Here is a 19,487-nt window from a genome sequence, read left to right on the forward strand (position 1 = left end):
AAAGGAAAATAGTCAAATGAGACCAAATAATAATAGATTAGTCATTAAGCAAATCGAAGAACCTTTAATTCCTCCTCAAGGACTATATATAATATTTTGAGCCACATCCTTTGAGCTGTCTTATGGATACTAAAGGGCTTCCCCATGGCTCAGTGGTGAAGAATCCGCCTGCAATTCAGGAGACCCGGGTTTGATCCCTGGGTCAGGAAGATTCCCCTGGAGAAAGACATGGCAACCCATTCAAGTATTCTTGCCTGGAGAATCCCATGGACAGAGACCTGAAGGGCTGCAGTCCATGGGGTCGCCAAGAGTTGGACACAACTGAGCAACTAAGCAGATGTACACATGAATACTAGAACTTCCACCAGGTGGAAAAGTTGATGGTATGATGACTGAACTATAGCAGTGACGTAAGCTGCCAAAATTTTGAGAACTAACTTCAAAGAAATGGGAACAGACAAACCCTGGAATTAAATATTGGGTTGGTCAAAATGTTCATTTGGGCTTTTCTGTAACATTTTGACATTTTACTGAAAAACATTTTGGCAAACCCAATAGAAGGCTCAAACTACCGCACAATTGCACTCATCTCACACGCTAGTAAAGTCATGCTCAAAATTCTCCAGCCAGGCTTCAACAGTACCTGAACCATGAACTTCCAGATATTCAAGCTGGTTTTAGAAAAGGCAAAGGAACCAGAGATCAAATTGCCAACATCTGCTGGATCATCAAAAAAGCAAGCGAGTTCCAGAAAAACATCTATTTCTGCTTTATTGAGTATGCCAAAGCCTTTGACTGTGTTCCCACAACAAACTGTGGAAAATTCTTCAAGAGATGGGAATACCAGACCACCTGACCTGCCTCTTGAGAAATCTGTATGCAGGTCAAGAAGCAACAGTTAGAACTGGACATGGAACAACAGACTGGTTCCAAATCAGGAAAGGAGTACGTCAAGGCTGTATATTGTCACCCTGTTTATTTAACTTCTATGCAGAGTACATCATGAGAAATGCTAGGCTAGATGAAGCACAAGCTGGAATCAAGATTGCCGGGAGAAATATCAATAACCTCAGATATGCAGATGACACCACACTTATGGCAGAAAGCAAAGAAGCGCTAAAGAGCCTCTTGATGAAAGTGAAAGAGAAGAATGAAAAAGTTGGCCTAAGCTCAACATTCAGAAAACTGGCATATGGTCATATGGCATATAAGATCATGGCATATTGTCCCATCACTTCATGGCAAATAGATGGGGAAACAATGGAAACAGTGGCAGATTTTATTTTGGGGGGCTCAAAAGTCACTGCAGATGGTGAACTTTAGCCATAAAATTAAAAGACACTTACTCCTTGGAAGGAAAGTTTTGACCAACCTACACAGCATGTTAAAAAGCAGAGACATTACTTTGCCAACAAAGTTCCACCTAGTCCAGGCTATGGTTTTCCAGTAGTCATGTATGGATGTGAGAGTTGGGCTATAAAGAAAGCTGAGCGCCAAAGAATTGATGTTTTTGAACTGTGGTGTTGGAGAAGACTGTTGAGAGTCCTTTGGACTGCAAGGAGATCCCACCAGTCCATCCTAAAGGAAATCAGTCCTGAATATTCATTGGAAGGACTGATGTTTAAACTGAAAGTCCAATACTTTGGCCACCTGATGTGAAGAGCTGACTCATTTGAAAAGACCCTGATGCTGGGAAAGATTAAAGATGGAAGGAGAAGGGGACGCCAGAGGATGAAATGGTTGGATGGCATCCCCAAATCAATGGATATGAGTTTGAGGTACTCTGGGAGTTGGTGATGGACAGGGAGGCCTGGTGTGCTGCTGTCCATGGGGTTGCAAAGAGTCGAACATGACTGAGCAACTGAACTGTACTGAACTGAAATACTAGCTATACTTAAAGCAACCAAGGTGAAGCTGATCGGAGAATTGCATGACTAATTTCAAGATGACTGTCAGAGCCTACTGTGTTGTTTCTACATGTAGCCCCCCTACCTCTATGAAAGCTCTTACCCACTGATTGTCAGTCGGGGGAGTCAGCCTTTAGACAGGATTCTACCTCCCGACCCACCCCCAGTTGCTGGCTGACCTCTGAAATGAAGGAAGCTTTCCTTTCCACCTCCCTGGCCTCTGTATTGGCTTTGGAGCAGCCAGCAGCCCGACACCCACTTTCGGTAACAGTTTTTTGGCTCCCAACGTGAGGCTATGCTCTCGTGACATCTGGCTCTCCTGGGTTTTCCAGAGCCAGCAGCTGGAGCAACACACCAAGATGGTTGCAATGAGCCAGCAGCCCATGGCTGGCTGGCCCCAAGAGGGGGATTTTGAGAGACAATCATATCAGCTGCAAAAACCATTTGTTTTGGGGATCCTCCCGGTTTCTCCCCTGCTCGGCACTGGCTGCTGACTTACACTTTTCTTTGGTGGAAAAGAAACATGCATCTGGGTGAGCTGACAAGCTCCAGGACCCAGTAAGTCCACCAGTGTGACCTGGGCAAACCTCTTTTGAGCACAAAGCACTATTCGGGCCTTTTGCCAGTTCTGTTGACTGTCTGCCGTTGAGCTCTGTTTGTGAATGAAAAGCGCTATTTGGGCATTTGTGCCAGTTGGTTCTGTTGCGCACCTGGATGTTGACCCTTTGTGCTCAGGAAAGGTTTGTTCCAGACTCAGTTACTGGTTATTCCCTCAGCACATTTGCGACAGTTCTGTCTTCCGGTGCGTGAATGCATATTCCATTTATGTAATTGGTATCTTTGTTGTCTTTTGTAAAATGCGAAACCGTTTCAATTCATTAGAAAAAAACTCTATAAGATTACAATGAAAGCAAAAGAAAGATGAGTTTTTAAACAATGTATGGTAATTCTACTCTTCAGACTCCAGAGGGTTAAGATAAAACTCTTTAAAACTCCAAAACTGGTTCTTTATGAACATGCAGTTAAAGAAAACTAGTGTGATAAAATATTGTTTTCAGAATTCTAACTCTGAGAGAATAAAAATATGCCTAGGAGAAAGCTTGAAGTTAGCTCTTATCATGTCCTTAAAATACAAATACAGCCCACTTTACCTGAGACTTCAGCTTTGTGTTAATCAGTAGAACTTCAGAAGATGTTTGGGTTCACTAAACGTGCATCTTCTATCACATTGAAGAGAAATTGTACTGTGAAAAAAAGTATGTTTTTAGAGGTTACAGAGCACATTCTTAAGTTTGCCAATCAGAAAATGTTGGTGTAGCAGTTCAATTACTTCTTTCTGGGTTTTGTTAGGGTCACTTAGGTTAAAATTTGTAATATGTTATTAAAGCTACTAAAATGATAAGGAAACCATTTTAGTGTATAAGGCAAGTAAGATATGTATTACTGGTGAAAGAAAGTATCATTACAGAAATATTTTTGTTGAGGAGAAAAAAGCAAAATAATTTTGTCCTAGATCTGCTTGCTTATGTATGGGGAAAAATAAGGGATAAATTAATATGGATCCAGTTTATGATAAAAGGTTTATGAAAAATGACTTTGGCATTAAAAGCTGATATATCTCTCTTGTTTAAAAAAAAAAAATGACTTTGGAAAAAAAATGTGTTGTCAGGATTAATATTAGACTTAATTAAGTAAGTGAACTTTGTTGTTAACAGCAAGGTGATACAAGATTGGAATTTGGTTTTCTTTCTTCCTGTTAAGAAAACAAATTTTCCTGGAATATTGAGCTGCTTTTGATAACAGATTATAAGTTTCTTTCTCTAACTAACTTTCAATATTCCAGAAGGCCTCTAGGCATCTTAGAAAAAATATTTAAGTAACTAGAATTATTTGGTATGTTAAATTATATGAAAAAATTGGATCATATTGATTAACTGGGTAAGAAATTTTAAAATTCTAACTGAGCTATTGTTTTACTTCAAACAATATTTTTGACCCCAGTGTTCTGATGGAACAGAAATTGTCTAATGAAATTATCACAGAGTCTGATGTGTATCACTGCTGGCTCTAAATTTACTGCTGAAAGCACATGTGCAATGCTTATGTGGCAATTGGGTATAAGTGATAAAATATATAGCCTTTAAAATATTTCCCTGTCAGCATACCTCTGTACTTGTTTTGTCTGATCAGTTTTCCCCCAGTGTTGATAACTAGACCAATATATATACAAAAAGTAGGCCTAGCACCGAGGAATGCAAATGAACGCAGAGCAGGCAACTGAGCCAGTCTGGCAATGTTGGGAATATATATTGATTATCAGTGCTGTCTATGAAAACATTTATGATTAAAAGGGGAAAACGATGGAAGAAATGTTCACATGTTGGGGTGTGGGGAAGTCATTCTGGCTTAAACATGATTTAATTTGAAATTTGAAAGTGGAAGTATTAGTCACTCAGTCATGTCCAACTCTTTTTAACGCCATTGATGGTAGCCTACCAGGTTCTTCTGTCCATAGAATTTTCCAGGCAAGAATACTGGAGTGGGTTGCCATTCCCTTCTCCAGGAGATCTTCCTGACCCAAGCCTTGAACCCAGGTCTCCTGAACTGCAGACAGATTTTTTACCACTGAGCGACCAGGAAAGCCCAATTTGAGCTTTAGACTAACCAAAATAGCTTGTTTGTGGCCTGTTAAACATACCTTGTACACTGCTTTAACCATTAAGGAAAAAAATTACATTTATGGAATATATATTTTGATTATTATCCTCATCGTAATATGTCCACTAATTTTCAAATGTTTGTCCAGATACTATAGCAAAATAATCAAAGAGAGAGGTAATATAAAATACATTGTTCTAATATAAAATCTTGATGCTAAGCTTGGAACTTGAATTTATTTTCAACTCTGAGTCCATTCCAAAACCTATGCAAGACTATACCTCTCTTCAGCAAGAAGTCACCAGAGAGGTCATCACCCCTTTCATTCAAAGAGTTGAGAAAAAAATGGAACAGAAATATAACTATAACCGAGTTCCTCTGCCAAGTTTATGATTAAATTTTCTTTCCAAAACTTGATCCCCTTCCTTGTTCTGTACCTGTCTCTCTTCAAGACTGAGGAGTATTAAAGAAAAGTGGAAATTGAAAACGGGGCAGGGCACTCTGGCCCTCCCTTCTCCTCTGTCCTCAGGGTGCCTTTTGGCTGTAGTAAAACTTTAATCAAGCAATAAATTTAATTAAAGGAGTGAGAAAATGCAGAAACAAAGGAAAATGCTCAAATGAGACCAAATGATAATATTTAATAGTTTAGTCATTAAACAAAAGTCAGGGACCTTAAGTTCCTCCTCAAGGGCTATAGATAATATTCTGAACAGTATCCATTGAGCTGCCTTATAGATACTTTGGGGTTTCCCTGATGGCTCCACAGGTAAAGAATCCATAGGACATGACTGAGTGACTAAACTTTACAGCAGAATTTAAATTAAAGAAACCTTAGTAGGGTGTGATCTGTGGTTTGTTTTTTGTTGTTTTGTTGATCTTTTCAACATTTGGGGCCCAAAAGACTACTTATCATGTGGCCTAAACTTCAGAAGCATTTATGAAGATAGTCTGTTCTCATTCAGATAAGAGAACTAACTCACTCATTGGTTTTATTGGGTTGTTTTTTTTCTGTAGACTACTCTTGGCTGTATATTAGGACAATAATAATATGTATGTATGAATAAAATAAATCAGAATTTGATTTTACATGATGTAAATGTCTAGAATGTTATTTAGAAATATTTATTTTAGATGAATTAGTACATGGATGATGAGCATGTTTTAAATGGAAGTCTGATAAGCATATCAGCAAAAGATTTAAATTACAGTAACTGATTGTGACATCCTTAGTAAATGCCAAGAAACATAGCTTTTACAGCAAGTTCATGGAAATACTCCGATTAAATATTCATGAATTCTCTACTAAAAGAAAAGTCTCTTATGGTCTTGTTTGACAGAGAATGACCTTTGCTTCAATGAGTTCCCATCTTTGCTGTAACTTAGTGTTCAGATACCCTACTTAGATGAATAAAACATAGCATTTTGTTCTTTGTATTTAGAATATGTGATAATTTATAGAAAGGAAAACTTTGAAGCTTTAAAATGAAGTAAATGTGTTAAAAAAAGGCATTAAGAAATCTTTGAAGATCAATTTCTCAGCAGGAAATTTGTCAAAGCAATTAGGATCCACCCTGACTTGGGCAAACTCAGTAATGTTCAGTTGATATGCTCTTTCACATAACTAAAGCATTTTTAACTTTAGTGATCTGTGCTAGTCATACAATCAGTCACCTGATGGTTCATATACATAGGAGTCAACGGTTCCATTATGTGAAATAGAACTTTATGATGATAATAAAGTCAGATACACTACAGTTTTTCATATGAAAACAAAACAAATAAGAAAGCATAAATTGGATAACATTCAACCAGAGATACTATAGATTCAATATAGATTCAATTTTGGTATTTGTGCTTCTCTTTTTAGTTTTTATAGTCCTTTAGAAGGAAAGTGCTATTATTTTCTACTGAGATATACTCAGAAAAAAGTAACAGTTAGGGTAGACAGGAAGTCATGTTCTGAAGATCTGAAAATTTGCTAAAACAATCATCCATTCCATCACACCCTCTGAGCAAATAAGGTATCATCTGGTCCAGAAGAAAGTACTACATTAATTTTTGTGGCCATAGGACACCAACAATGTATTTAATCAGTGATTTACTTAATGGCCTGACCCAGAGGCAGGAGTTTATTCTATGGTATTGAAAGATTATTTAGGACTTCAATGGGTAGATATGTAGGGAATAAGGTGTGGACTCATTAATATTTTTATAATGATCTCTTTATGGAAAGACATGTGACACTTGATTCTAATGGAAACATTGACATCACATGTCCCCAGAGAAAGGAATATTTGTGCCTTTGTTGTAAGAATTATATCTGTTTCCTGCCAAAGCTCTCTGACATATACTAGACACATCAAGAAACATTACAAAAAGGGCATTACTCTTATTTGGTTAACATAAACTTGCAGAATTAAAAAAGGCCAAGTTCATATTATTGAAATTGTTCATTGAAAATGCATGCCCTGAAAATTAGATTCTAGCATTTGGCTAGAATGAAGTACCAGTGGGTGGCATGAGGTTTTTAAGTGTTCCCTGGCCTGCAATTAACAGAACCTAGAAAATTCCAATAAAGTATTTATGTTTGAAAAAATATTTCAATTTTCTGGACTTAATTCTATATCAGCAGTCCCAAGTATTTCTACAAGGATTACTCCTGTGACATACTTTTAAAAAAGAGTTTCCTTGGTCAGTTGAGTTGAGGAAATGTGCATGCTATATGATATTCTTTGCTACTTGCAAAGCAGAATAATAACACATTCAAAGCTTTGATAATAACTTAAATAAGAAAGCTTATTTGGCTTTTTTTCCCATCTAGTGTTCCCAAAATAGTACTTAACTACACAAATCTTTTCCTGTGCAATATTTATTGAAATCCTAAACATGTAATTTTCTGGAAAATTACTCCCAATGTAGCATTTACCAAAGATATTCAAATTTAATAAATATCCTTTGGGAACTACTTGCCACAAGTCTTTCATATATGAAGAAACATTTTGTTTTCTGCATGACTTTTTAGCGTGTGGCATATGAAAGGTTTTCCTGGATTTGTGATGTTGACTATTGCAAAATCTTATAAGATTTATTAATGAAATGGCTCTTTTATGATAATAACAGTGTTTGTTCAGTGTTCTCTTGTTCACGATAGTAACAATAGCCAGTAATCTTGAGTGTTTTCAGTGTGTCAGGAGTTATTTTAAATGCTTTAAATGAAACTATATACTTAATCCTCACAATAACCCTCAATGGTGGATGTTATTATTTCTTCTTTTTAGAAGAAAAAACAGAAAACAGAGAAGTTAAATAAATTGCTCACATTCACCTGACCAGTTAGTAACAGAGCTGGGATTCAAAACCAAGGATCCTGACTCCAAAGGCCATGTGCCTGACTCCAAAGTCCACGTGCATAATCCCAGCACTCTATTGCCACTTAGCAGGAGGGCCCCTGCTGGGACTCTCCTGATCCTCCCTCCATCCTCACTCATTTGTGGCTTTAGGTTCCTATTGGCTTCCAGGGTATCTCAGTGAAAAGGAAGCCCAGTCTTGTTCCAGAAACTTGAGACATTTGACAGTCTTGCTGAGGTTTTTATGCCTGAAATATGTCAGTAGTCAATACAAACTCTCGAGCTAGGGTCAACGTAATAGTTTCCAAAGGTTGCTGCTGCTGCTGCATCGCTTCAGTCGTGTCCGACTCTGTGTGACCCCATAGACAGAAGCCCACCAGGCTCCCCCGTCCCTGGGATTCTCCAGGCAAGAACACTGGAGTGGGTTGCCATTTCCTTCTCCAATGTGTGAAAGTGAAAAGTGAAAGTGAAGTCGCTCAGTCGTGTCCAACCCTTATCGACCCCACAGACTGCAGCCTACCAGGCTCCTCCATCCATGGGATTTTCTAGGCAATAGTACTGGAGTGGCTTGCCATTGCCTTCTCCAAAGGTTAGACTACTATTATTTCCAAAAGTAGTTTTCTAGACATTCTGATATTTTATGAACATAGTGCCAGTAAAAGTTTTCTATTTTACATAATATGAAATAAGAGAAATATAATGTCATCACCTCTTTTTTGATATTTACAGTAACTTTGTTTAATCTAGCATTTCCCAAAGATAGAATTTGAAGATATTTTATCTCCTTCATGGAACACCTATCACCATCTTAAAGACCAGAGTTAAAACCTCCTTAGCTTGGTAAATAGTGATTTATGACCAGTGAGGTGCTGGTATTTAAAAACTGGGTCTCCAGGGCAAAAATGAAAGGAAGTCTGATTTGCAGAAGTGAAAAGATAGGCACAACAGGTTCTGAAAAACTGACAAAGTCTGACTTTAGTACACCATTTGTTTCTTAATCTTGTCAAAATCTAGAATTACCTCTTACATTATCATAAAAATTGGCATCTCTTTACTTGGAGGCCATTATTTAAAAGGTCAAGAGGGATTTTTAAGGATTATATTCAAATGTCTTATCTGTTTACTTTATGTGGACAGTTTACATAAGTACTTGAAAAGTCACATTTGGACTAAGTCACCATCAATATGGTTGTAATACTATAGATTTTCTTCTAGAATTCCAACATTAGATGCATATCAAGATTGCCTATATCCTAATAATTCTATCTCTAGATACTTAAATGTACTCCCATCACAAAAAGGCATATGCAAGAGTCTATAAAAAGGACAGTAGGTACACACCTAAGTGGGAACAAAATCCCCAAAGGGAATAACCGTAAGGAAAGAAAAGAGGAAAGCCATTTAGACCAGGTTTATTTCAAAGGTTCACTATCTCCAAGTTTTTACTCCCTGGATTTCTGTGGCCTAATGGAGTTCCCTCTAGTTCCTTAAAAATACCACCTTATCTCAAAATGGCACATTCATATGTATGAGAAGTTTGAAAATACTCTCATGAAAACATCTAAGACAACAATACCACCCACAGTTATACTACTGTTAATAGCATTCAACCCATGCTCATTGCATTGAAGTTGTCAGGGAAGAAAAAGAAAATTGTCTACCTTCTTTTTATATTGTTCTGGGACTTGTGAATTAAATTGACAGAAGAGAGATTATCAACAGAAAAGATGGATTTTTATTCATGTATATACGTAGTTCATAGAAAAACATGACTCAAGGAGACATTTAGAACTGAGGACTTATATCTTGACAGGGGAAGGGGAGGGGAATAAAGAGCACTTATGGGAAAACAAATGACGTTTAGAAAAGATAAATGGACCCTTACAAAAATAGATGGCAGATATATAGTTTTGTGACGGTGTCTGTTTAGATTATTTTTTAGGGTGCTAATTTCTCCTTTCTGGTGATAGGCATCAGTCCTCCCTGATTGCAGAACTCCTGAGAGAGGTTCTTTATGACAGCTGAATTCTTCCCGGAGGCTTTGATTTTAAACAGATAAGTAGAGTTTAGAAGTTTAAAAAAAGAAACGTAGTAGTGTATATTCTCGAATGGACAAGACATGTATAAAGTATAGAGGGTAGTGCTAGGGCTAAGTCACTTCAGTCGTGTCTGACTTTTTGCGACCCTATGGACCATAGACTACCAGGCTCCTCTGTCTGAGGGATTCTCCAGGCAAGAATACTGGAGTGGGTTGCCATTTCCTCCTCCATAGGATCTTCCCAACCTAGGAACTGAAACTGCATTTCTGGCATCTCCTCATTGGCAGGCGGGTTCTTTACTACATTCGCCACCTGGAAGAACAGTTCAAAATGTGGGACGATATAATTGAGATTAGGAAATTGATCTGAAAAATTATACTCAGGATTTTCTGAAGCACAGCTGCATGCAAGGAAACATTTCTGTGGGTATCTGAGAAACAAATCTCCAGCAAGCTGAGGTCATTTCTCAGTGGATTTATGACTCATTTCTTAGTGGATTTATGATATGGGCTAATTTTTAGCCTGCTAGACCACTTCTCTTTGAAAACAGATTTGGCTTGCTTAAGAACCAGGCAAACTAACAGCTACAAAGATGTGACAAAGATGTTTCTGTTTCCATACAGAAATGGTATGGAACAGAAACAGAAGATATCAAGAAGTGTCAAGAATACATAGAAGAACTACACAAAAAAGATCTGCATGACCCAGATAATCACGATGGTCAGACATCCTGGAATGTGAAGTCAAGTGGGCCTTAGGAAGCATCACTATGAACAAAGCTAGTGGAGGTGATGGAATTCCAGTTGAGCTATTTCAAATACTACAAAGATGACACTGTGAAAGAGCTGCACTCAGTATGCCAGCAAATTTGGAAAACTCACCAGTGGCCAAAGGACTAGAAAAGGTCAATTTTCATTCCAATCTCAAAGAAAGGCAATGCCAAAGAATGCTCAAACTACTGCACAATTGCACTCATCTCACCAGCTAACAAAGTAATGCTCATAATTCTCCAAGCCAGACTTCAACGGTACATGAACTATGAACATCCAGATGTTCAAGCTGGATTTAGAAAAGGCAGAGGAACCAGATGTCAAATTGCCAACATCCATTGGATCATTGAAAAAGCAAGAAAGTTCCAGAGAAACATCTACATATCCTTTATTGACTATGCCAAAGCCTTTGACTGTGTTGATTACAACAAACTGTGGAAAACTCTTCAACAGATGGGAATACCAGGCCACCTGACCTGCTTCTTGAGAAATCTGTATGCAGGTCAGGAAGCAACAGTTAGAACTGGACATGGAACAACAGACTGGTTCCAAATTGGGAAAGGAGTACGTCAAGGCTATATTTTGTTACCCTGCTTATTTAACTTATATGCAGAGTACATCATATGAAATGCTGGGCTGGATGGAGCACAAGCTGGAATCAAGATTGCCAGGAAAATTATCAATTACTTCAGATAGGCAGAAAGCAAAGAAGAACTAAAGAGCCTCTTGATGAAAGTGAAAGAGGAGAGTGAAAAAGTAGTTTAGAATTCAATATTCAGAAAACTAAGATCATGGCATCCGGTCCCATCACTTCATGGGAAATAGATGGGGAAACAGTGGAAACAGTGTCAGACTTTATTTTTTTGGGCTCCAAAATCACTGCAGATGCTGATTGCAGCCAGGAAATTAAAAGATGCTTACTCCTTGGAAGGAAAGTTATGACCAACCTAGATAGCATATTAAAAAGCAGAGACATTACTTTGCCAACCAAGGTCCGTCTAGTCAAGGCTATGTTTTTTCCCGTGGTCATATATGGATGTGAGAGTTGGACTGTGAAGAAAGCTGATCGCCAAAGAATTGATGCTTTTGAACTGTGGTGCTGGAGAAGACTCTTAAGTGTCCCTTGGGCTGCAAGGAGATCCAACCAGTCCATTCTAAAGGATATCAATCCTGGGTGTTCATTGGAGGGACTGATGCTAAAGATGAAACTCCAATACTTTGGCCACCTCATGCGAAGAGGTGACTCACTGGAAAAGACTCTGATGCTGGGCGGGACTAGGGGTGGGAGGAGACGGGGATGACAGAGAATGAGATGTCTGGATGGCATCACCAACTCGATGGACATGAGTTTGAGTGAACTCCGGGAGTTGGTGATGGACTGGGAGGCCTGGCGTGCTGTGATTCATGGGGTCGCAAAGAGTCAGACACGACTGAGCAACTGAACTGAACTGAACTGAACTGAACTGAAAATCACTCCAGATGGTGACTTCAGCCATGAAATTAATAGATACTTGCTCCTTGGAAGAAAAACTATGACCAACCTAGACAACATATTAAAAAACAGAGACATTACTCTGCCAACAAAGGTCCATCTAGTCAAAGCTTTGGTTTTTTCAGTAGTCATGTATTGATGTGAGTGTTGGACTATAAAGAAAACTGACTGCCGAAGAACTGATGCTTTTGAACTGAGTTGTTGAAGACTCTTGAGAGTCCCTTGGACAGCAGGGCAATCCAACCAGTCCATCCTAAAGGAAATCAGTCCTGAATATTCATTGGAAGAACTGAGGCTGATGCTGAAAGTCCAGTACTTTGGCCACCTGATATGAAAAACTGACTCAATTTGAAAAGACCCGGATTCTGGGAAGATTGAAGATGGGAGAAGAAGGGGACAACAAAGAATGAGATGACTGGATGGCATCACTGACTCAGTATACATGAATTTGAGTGTTCTCCAGGAGTTGGTGATGGACAGGGAAGCCTGGAGTGCTGCCGTCCACGAGATTGCAAAGAGTCGGACACGTCTGAGAGACTGAACTGAACTGAACAGCTACAAATAGAAATCAGTGACAAATGTATCAAATTAATAGATATGTAGGAGAAGGCAATGGCAACCCACTCCAGTACTCTTGCCTGGAAAATCCCATGGACGGAGGAGCCTGGTGGGCTGCAGTCCATGGGGTCGCTGAGTCAGACACGACTGAGCGACTTCACTCTCACTTTTCACTTTCCTGCATTGGAGAAGGAAATGGCAACCCACTCCAGTGTTCTTGCCTGGAGAATCCCAGGGATGGGGGAGACTGGTGGGCTGCCATCTATGGGGTCACACAGAGTCTGACACGACTGAAGTGACTTAGCAGCACCAGTTAAAAAAAACACAAAATTCCCATTATTGAAATTTGTCTTTTTTTAATTTATTTTTTAATTGGTGTATAACTGCTTTGCAGTGTTGTGTTAGTTTCTGCTGTATATACATACATTCCCTCCTTCTAGAGCTTGCCACACACTCCTTCCCCTGTTCAACCCCTCTGGGTCATCACAGAGCGCTGAGCTGAGCTATCTGTGCTAGACGGCAGGCTCCCACTAGCTGTATGTTAACACATGGTAGTGTATATATGTCAGTGCTACTCTCTTAATCCGTCCCACCCATTCTTTCCTTCCTGTGCCCACAAGTCTGTTGTCTACATCTATGTCTTTATTCCTGCCATGCAGATATTTTCATCAGTAGCATTTTTCTCAATTCCATATATACACTTTAATATGCAATATTTTTTTTATCCTTCTGACTTACCTTTCTGTATGACTGTCTTCAGTTCAACTATATCACTACAAATGACCCATTTTTTTTCCTTTTTAGGAATATTCAAAAAATATGAGTAATATTCCAAAAGTATGGACCGCTTCATGGATTTGCATGTTATCCTTGCGCAGGGACCATAATCTTCTCTGTATCCTTCCGATTTTAGTGTGTGTGCTGCTGGAGCAAGCACAAAGTTGATCTCTTACATCAAAGTCAGAAAACCGTGCAAACAATTATAGTAAATGACATAATTCTAAAACTATTAAGGACAGAAGTACATATATTCAAGGTAACACTCAAAACACTTAAATATTTCACAGCTTAGGCATTATCCAGACTGACGAGTGCTGGCTGTAAAGCATTGCGATGGCCATGATATTGTGTACCAAGTGAAATACCATCATTACAATGTCAGATCTATTTCCTTGTTTTCCTTTCACTTTACTTAAAATAACCTAATACAACTTGAATTTTCACAAAGCATGTATTGCCAAATTCCAATTTTAGTTTTTAAAATTAATATTACATTTTATGCATTTTTCATGTATATTGTATGATTAATTATGTTAGTATTAAGGAAACAAGTACTCCTTGTTTGTATAAACTCAACTTGCAAATGTATAGACTAAAACTTTTTTTATCTACATCTTGTTTCCCCTAGAAATAGAATTTAGAAAAAAAAAACAATTATTTAACACATCATGTTGCATTTTAAAGAAATATAGAAATGTGGCTAAGATTTACATTATTGATAGTGAATTATACTACTTAGACCATTTCTAGTTTTAACAATCTTTGCAATCCTATTAACTTCTGGAACAAATATGGAGCAATGCCATTTGGCTTGTTAACAAAGTAGTCACAAATATCAGTGGGAAAAAGTGTAATATATGCACTAAATGCTTTTGAAGCTACTACGAGAACATGAAGTAGAAATTATGAGCTAGCAGCCAATAGGAGAAAAACACAAGCTTCTTTCTACATGCAGTCATGATTTGTAAACAACAATTACTAACTAGAGAAAATGAGAGCAAAACACAGAGCTCAACCAGGTGTTATTTTATGTAAGTGATTTACTCTGCTATTTGATCAATGATAAGAACAAAATCACCCATATCCTCAGGAAGCCATGAATGTTTCAAGGCAGCTGTGATAGCACCTGGATACTTGTCCTACGCAATGACTATCTCCATCAAGGAAGAATCAAGATTTATTCCACTCGGCTTGAACCAGAAACAAGGCCAATAAATCTGTTGTTGCATTGCATTATTTCTTTAATGAGAGAACAAAGACAGTTTTACAGTCCTATTTATGGTGAGTTGGCAGGAATACACTTGCATCCTCTTGAATCTGTGTGACAGGATCATCCAACATTTCCCCAAGTGGGCAGAGCATGAGTGCTTTCTTCTGCCTTTCTATACTCTCTATAAACGCACGCACACACACACACAGACATACACGCTCGCACACTCATATTTACATACCCACACATTCACATACTCTCGCACACTCATACACACATGTGTACACACATATACTCATACAGATTTACATGTACACACGCACATACACACTGTTGCTAAGGAAGAAATTTTCTTCTCCCTTCTAGGTTCTTCTGGCTGATGTAAAAATCAAATTGACCTGAGACAGATTGACAAGAAAAATCAAACAAAAGTTTAATAAAATGTATTAATGAGAGAGGGGCTTCTCTTGTGGTTCTGCGATAAAGAATCTGCCTGCAATGCAGCAGATCCAGGTTCAATCCCTGGGTCAGGAAGATCCCATGGACTAGGAAATACTCCAATATTCTTTTCTTGCCTGGGGAATCCCATGGACAGAGGAAAACCCAGGAAATTTGAGTAACTCCCCCCCAAAAATGATTGAAACCTTCACCTTAAACACCATTGTCAGCTAAACATTCATGCAAAAGAGTATGCTGGAGTAGTGATTTGGGACTCCAAAAGGAAAAAAGGCAGTTCACAGGAAAGCATTTGTTTGTTGTGCCATTCAGAGACAGTGGGACACAAAGAGGATCCTGACGAGCCTGACAAGTTTGTCCCACCACATCTAGTCCATATTCTTTTCAGATATCTCTGGTGATATCTGTATTCAAGGAACAGAACCTTTACATAAATTCTTTAGACAGCTAAAAGGGACATGAAAAGAAAGGCTTCCTGAGTCTTCTGTTTCTTAAAAATAATCAGCCTCTTTCACTATGCATGAAGTCCTCCAGATCCATGCATGTTGCTGGCTCAGTAATAATTCACTGTTTATATATATATATCACATCATCTTTATCCATTCATCTGGTGATGGACATTGGGTGATTTCCATAACTTGGTTGTTTTCTTTATTGTAAATAATGCTGCTATAAAGATTGTGTGTGTATATTTTCAACTTTGTGTTTTCCTGTTTTTTTTTTTTTTTTTTCAGATATATACCCATGAGTGGAATTTTGGATCATATGGTAGGCTTCCCAGGTGTTGCTAGTGGTAAAGAAACTGCCCACCAATGCAGGAGATATAAGAGACATGGGTTCAATCCCTGGGTCAGGAAGATCCCCTGGAGAAGGGCATGGCAACCCACTCCAGTATTCTTGCCTGGAGAATCCCATGGAAGGAGGAGCCTGATGGACTACAGTCCATAGGGTCATAGAGTTGGACACAACGGAAGCAACTTAGCATACACACATGCACTCATGACAGTTCTGTCTTCAATTTTTTGAGAAACCTCCACACTGTTTTTCATAGTGGCCACACCAATTTACATTCCCCCAACAGTATATAGGAATTTGCTTTTCTACACATCCTCACCATTATTTATTTGTATTTTCTTGGATGTTAGCCATTCTGACATGTATGAGGTGGTGTCAATTGTGGTTTTGAATTACATTTCTCTAATAATTAGTGATGTTGAGCATCTTTTCATGTGCCTTTTACCTATCTATACATCTTCTTTCTAGAGAAAGGAATGACTACCCACTCCAGTTCTTGCCTGGAGAATTACGTGGACAGAGGAACCTGACAGACTATAGTACGTGGGGTCACAAAGAGTCGGATATGTCTTCTCTGGAAAAACATCTATTCAGGTTTTCTGTGTTCGGTCAATCAGTCTTGTCTGACTCAGCAACCCCATGGACTATAGCCCACCAGGCTCTTCTGTCCATGGGATTTTCCCTGGCAAGAATACTGGAGTGGGTTTCCATTTCCTCCTCCAGGGATCAAAACTGCATCTCCTGCATTGCAGGCAGCTTATCTAATGGTGAACCACTGGGGAAGCCTATTCAGGTTTATGTGTGTGTGTTAAGTAGCTTCAGTTGTGTACAATTCTGCAACTGTATGGACAGTAAGCTCCTCTGTCCATGGGATCCTCCAGGCAAGAATTCTGGAGTGGGTTGCCATGCCCTCATCCAAGAGATCATTCTGACCCAGGGATTGCATTTCTTGTCTCCTGCTTTGGCAGATGGGTTATTTGCCACTAGTGCCACCTGGGAAGCCCTCTTCAGGTCTACTACCTATTCTTTAATCAGATTGTTTGTTTTTTTGATATTGAAATATAGGAGCTGTTTATGTATTTTGGATATTACGTCCTTATCAGTGGTATTATTTGCAAATATTTTCTTCTATTTAGTGGGTTGTCTTTTCCTTTTGTCAATGATTTCCATTGCTTGTAAAAGCTGTTAAATTAGATCCCATTTGTTTATTTTTCCTTTTATTTCTTTTGCGTTAGAAAACGGATCAAAACAATATTGTTGCAATTTATGTCAAAAAGTGTTCTTCTTATGTTCTTTTCTGGGATTGTTATTGTTTTGGGTCTTACATTTAGGTCTTTAATCCATTATAAATTTATTTCTGTATATAGTGTGAGGAAATATCCTAATCTCGTTCTTTTACTTGTAGCTGTCCAACTTTCCCAGCACCACTTACTGAAGAGACTCTCTTTACTTCATTGTATATTCTTGCCTCCTTTGTCATAGATTAATTGACCACAGGCACATGGATTTATTTCTGAGCTCTTTAGTGAGATAATCAGACAGAGTAAAATAAATATTCTCTGTTATCACTTACATGTAGAATCTAAAAAAAATAATAATGATACAAATGAATGAATATGTATAACTGTAGATCAAATAAAAAAGATATCACAGCTTAAAAGTTGAGTGTTATGTTTTGTTTGGCAGACACTCTTAGGACTTCGAGCCCAGGAAAAAGCATCTCAAATAATGCTGAGACTGCTCAGAAGAGGATTGGGGAAAGCTGGGATATATGGGAGTTTTTGCAACTAAATCAGGTAGTCAGACCATTAAAAGACTACTGTTAATGAAAGAAAACCAGGTTTCTAAAGGAATTTAGCACTTTTCTATGTATGGAAAGATGCAAGAGTCTGGACTCACTGAAACCGATCCTTTGATACGCACCTCAGCTATCTGGGGATAGTATCCTGAGTTTTCTCAGGTGCAGGTTGGGATGGCTGCAGCAGCTGACTGCTAGATGGGCTTGGCAGTGGGCAGCCCGCAGCCCACTTGTCTCCATCCTGAATTTCTTCAGGGCTCACCTTCTGGGCAGCTTTAATGTAATAACTTGAAGGCTGCAGCATCCTTTGTTTACTGATATGGCAGACAACATTTTAGTCATGATAAAAAAAAAACAGAAACTGACTCACAGATACAGAGAACAAGCTACTGGTTACCAGTGGGGAGAGGGAATTGGCATGAAGGACAACATAAGCATATGGGATTAAGAGATTAAAACTACCATGTATACAATTAATAGGCAGCAAGGGTATATTGTATAGTGGAGGACAATATAGCCATTATTTCACAATAGTATTAAATGAAGTACAATCTATAAAAGTATTGAAACTAATAGATTAGTCTTTTTAGGTCTTCTGCCCATTCTTTAATCAGGTTTCTTGGTTTTAAATCAGCTATACTTCACGACTGAGCGACTGAACTGAACTGAACTGAACTGATACTTCTATTAAAAAATTAATAACCAACCTAAATTAATTCTGAAGCCAAAGAAATACATTTAAGTTTACAAATTTTGCTTCACTACAGAAAATACATGCTTATACAAAATTATGAATATAACTTTCACTTCCAAAAAATAATAGAGAATAAAAAATCAAAAACAACTTTTTAACATTGCACAGCTAGATTATATAGAATTACAGAACTTAACATTACAACCTATAAAAATCTATGGGATCCAGCAGACTTTTACTGATCAAAAGATGTTAAATAGTGGTGAGGAAAATTGAGAGCTCAGTTCAGAAGTTAGAACAGGTATTGGAATGATGAAAATGGGGTTAGAATTAGTGAAAAGACAATTGATATTGGGAGTACTCAAAATCAGTAGTCAAATAACTCAGAATATTTTGGGCTTTGTTTTATTCCTCAATCCTATATATTTTTCAGTTGAGATGGTTAAATAATGGGCTTCCCAGGTGGCTCAGTGGGTAAAGAATCTGCCTGAAATGCAGGAGACACAGGAGACATGGATTTGATTCCTGAGTTGGGAAGATTTCCTGGAGGAGATGGCATGGCAGCCTAGAGGAAATGGCAACCCACTCCAGTGTTCTTGCCTGGAGAATCCCATGATCAGAGGAGACTGGCAGGCTATAGTCCATGGGGTCGCAAAGAGTTGGAAATGACTGAATAACTGAGCACATTATTATTCTTATATGTTATTATTATTTTCTTACATTAATTCTACTCTTATAGAATGATGGTGATATACATGGAGCATGTAAATTAATTAGATAGTGTTTGTATGGTACCATAATGGATACATAGAACAAAACCTCAGCAGCCAGGGCAATTGTCTGGTAAGCCTTGAAATGAGATTTAAACAAGTTGTAAATAAAGGAGATACTTACATGCCAAGTTTCTAATGTCTTTGTGTGGCACTGTACCAGGTCCTGTGGGAGCTTTAGATCTTGAAATGTGACACAGTGACATGGTCCAT

At 38.3% G+C, this 19,487-nt stretch overlaps 1 protein-coding gene and 1 non-coding gene across 4 annotated transcripts in view; one reads left to right on the forward strand and one right to left on the reverse strand.

Annotated features, from left to right (window-relative positions):
* EPHA6 (EPH receptor A6) overlaps positions 1 to 19,487 on the forward strand; it is a 1,038,562-nt gene that overhangs the window by 585,332 nt on the left and 433,743 nt on the right. The window lies entirely within an intron of this gene.
* LOC129553486 (U6 spliceosomal RNA) lies at positions 13,605 to 13,708 on the reverse strand. The gene has a single exon (XR_008685484.2). It is a non-coding gene; the product is annotated as a U6 spliceosomal RNA (small nuclear RNA).

The sequence above is a fragment of the Moschus berezovskii genome, chromosome 1, assembly GCF_049115385.1.
Source record: "Moschus berezovskii isolate FMDL1 chromosome 1, NW_MosBer_1.0, whole genome shotgun sequence".
Lineage (NCBI taxonomy): Eukaryota > Metazoa > Chordata > Mammalia > Artiodactyla > Moschidae > Moschus > Moschus berezovskii.